Source organism: Sinocyclocheilus anshuiensis, unplaced genomic scaffold (assembly GCF_001515605.1).
Source record: "Sinocyclocheilus anshuiensis isolate Anshui unplaced genomic scaffold, SAMN03320099.WGS_v1.1 scaffold653, whole genome shotgun sequence".
Classification (NCBI taxonomy): domain Eukaryota; kingdom Metazoa; phylum Chordata; class Actinopteri; order Cypriniformes; family Cyprinidae; genus Sinocyclocheilus; species Sinocyclocheilus anshuiensis.
In genome coordinates, this window is record NW_015540902.1 from 984,246 (window position 1) to 987,329 (window position 3,084).

Below are 3,084 nucleotides of genomic sequence, written 5' to 3' on the forward strand. Positions count from 1 at the left end.
AAATTAGATTCCTATTATTACTTAGAAGAAAGGTCACGGTGTAGTTTTTAAAACCAGTCTAACTAAAGAGCATAGTGTTTGGTAATATGCTTTTCAGTCAACAGCTCCAGTGGCGCAATCAGTCAGCTTGTGGCTCTTGAAAGGCAGTACGCAGCAGAGAAATGCTGAGGTTGTGAGTTCAAGCCTTACCTGGATTAAGTTTTTGGAAATTGAGTGACATTTCAGTAGCAAAGGGGGTCATGGCTTAACATTAAAGAGTGGTTGAAAATCAGATGTCCGTAATCAGTTAGAAGAAAGTTCACGGGGTGTTGTGAAAGGTCAGTCTAATTGAAAACCAGCCAACTATTGAATGGCCATCTTCAATTGACGCGCTAACATTTGGTAGCTTGTGTGCTAGTCTTCCATGAAGTGGGACTGGCGTGTGTATTCACCCTCAGTGGTCTGGCCTTAAAATTGACCAATCCGGTTTGGATTTCTCACATGACATTTGGTAATATGCATTTGCATTAACAACTCCAGTGGTGCAATCGGTCAGCGTGCGGTACTTATAAGGCAATATGCAGGAGAGCAATGCCGAGGTTGTGAGTTCAAACCTCACCTGGAGCATGGTTTTAGAAAGCGAGAGACATTTCAGTAGCAATGGAGTTCACAGCCTAAGATAAACAATCAGTTGAAAATTAGATTTCTCTTATCACTTAGAAGGAAAGTCATGCTGTAGTTTTTAAAATCAGTCTAACTAAAGAGCATAGTGTTTGCATCGGTGCAGTTGGACAGCAGCTCCAGTGGCGCAATCGGTCAGCGCGTGGTACTTATAAGGCAGTATGCAGCAGAGCAATGCCGAGGTTGTGAGTTCAAGCCTCACCTGGAGCATGGTTTTAGAAAGCGAGAGACATTTCAGTAGCAATGGACTTCAAAGCCTAACTTAAATTATCAGGGCTTCGTTCCACTCCACTTTTCGACACGCACTCACAAACTTCCCTAAACACTTCTCTCGGGGGAATCCCTGCTGCCATTTTTAATTGTGTTCCACTTCGTGAAGTGAACGAGGGAAGTTTATATTGATAGTCCCTCGACCCCTCGATTTGGACCAAGGGAGCGAGTCTGCTTCATATGCACACTACAGGGCACTCCATAGACCACAATGCAACACGATTGTGACATCATCGCAGATCGCGTTTCGTTTATCCCCACCCCAAACAACTCTATAATACATGATTAAAAAAAATTTTATAACAGCCAAAGCATTCTTATATACACATAGAATGCTGCACCAAACAAATTCGTAATATTTATTTGTGTCACCTGCTCCAGTGGCGCAATTGGTCAGCGCGTGGTACTTGGTAATATGCATTTGAGTCAACAGCTCCAGTGGTGCATTTGGACAGCAACTCCAGTGGCGCAATCAGTCAGCTAGTGGTTCTTATAAGGCAATACGCAGCAGAGAAATGCCGAGGTTGTGTGTTCAAACCTCACCTGGATTAAGTTTCTAGAAATTGAGTGACATTTCAGTTGCACAGGAGGTCATGGCTTAACATTAAAGATTGTTTGAAAGTCAGATGTCCGTAATCAGTTAGAAAAAGGTTCATGGGGTGTTGTGAAAGGTCAGCCTAATGGAAAACCAGCCTACTATTGAATGCCCATCTTCAATTGAGGTGCTAACATTAGGTAGCTTGTTTGCTAATCTTCCATGAAGTGGGACTTGCTTGTGTATTCAGCCTTAGTGGTCTGCCCTTAAAATTGACCAATCTGGTTGGGCTTTCTCACATGGCATTTGGTAATAGCCAACAGAGCAATGCCGAGGTTGTGTGTTCGAACCTCACCTGGAGCAAGGTTTTAGAAAGCGAGAGACATTTCAGTAGCAATGGCGTTCAAAGCCTTACATAAATGATCAGATGAAAATTAGATTCCTGTTATCACTTAGAAGAAAGGTCGCGGTGTAGCATTTAATATCAGTCTAACTAAATACCATAGTGTTTGGTAATCTGCATTTGAGTCAACAGCACTAGTGGTGCAGTGGGTCAGCGTGCGGTTCTTACAAAGCAGTACGCAGCAGAGCAATGCTAAGGTTGTGAGTTCGAGCCTCACCTGGAGTAAGGATTTAGAAAGCGAGAGACATTTCAGTAGCCATGGAGTTCAAAGCCTAAGACAAACGATCAGTTGAAAATTAGGTTCCTCTTATCACTTAGAAGAAAAGTCATGGTGTAGCTTTTAAAATCAGTCTAACTAAAGAGCTTAGGTTTTGGAAAAATGCATTTGAGTGAAAAGCTCCAGTGGTGCAATTGGACAGCAGCTCCAGTGGCGCAATCACTCAGCTCGTGGTTCTTATATAGCAGTACGCAGCAGAGAAATGCCGAGGTTGTGAGTTCCAGCTTCACCTGGATTAAGTTTTTGGAAATTGAGTGACATTTCAGTAGCAAAGGGGGTCATGGCTTAACATAAAAGAGTGGTTGAAAATCAGATGTCCGTAATCAGTTAGAAGAAAGTTGTGAAAGGTCAGTTTAATTGAAAACCAGTCTACTATTGAATGCCCATCTTCATTTGACACGCTAACATTTGGTAGCCTGTGTGCTAGTCTTCCATGAAGTGGGACTGGCTTGTGTATTCAACCTCAGACACACTCGCAAACTTCCCTAAGCACTTCCATTGGGGGAATCCCTGCTATCATTTTTAATTGTCTTCCACTTCTGTGAAGTGAACGAGGGAAGTTTATACGGATAGACCCTCGACCCCTCGATTTGGACCGACGGAGCGAGTCTGCTTCATATGCACACTTCAGGCCACTCCACAGACCACAATGCAAAACGATTGTGACGTCATCGCAGATCGCGTTTCGTTTATCCCCACCCCAAACAACTCTATAATACATGATTTAAAAAAAAAATTATAACAGCCCAAGCATACCTAAATACACATAGAATATTTATTTGTGTTAATTGACCAATCTGGTTTGGCTTTCTCACATGGCATTTGGTAATATGGTTTTCAATCAGCAGCTCCAGTGGCGCAATCGGTCAGCATGCGGTACTTACAAGACAGTACGCAGCAGAGCAATGCTGAGATTGTGAGTTCGAGTCTCACCTGGTG

The 3,084-nt window shown here is 43.0% G+C and overlaps 1 non-coding gene across 1 annotated transcript; it reads left to right on the plus strand.

Annotated features, from left to right (window-relative positions):
• The first annotated feature begins 776 nt into the window (after positions 1–776).
• On the plus strand, positions 777–870 carry trnai-uau (transfer RNA isoleucine (anticodon UAU)). The gene is made up of 2 exons: positions 777–814; positions 835–870. It is a non-coding gene; the product is annotated as a tRNA-Ile (tRNA).
• Positions 871–3,084: the final 2,214 nt, after the last annotated feature.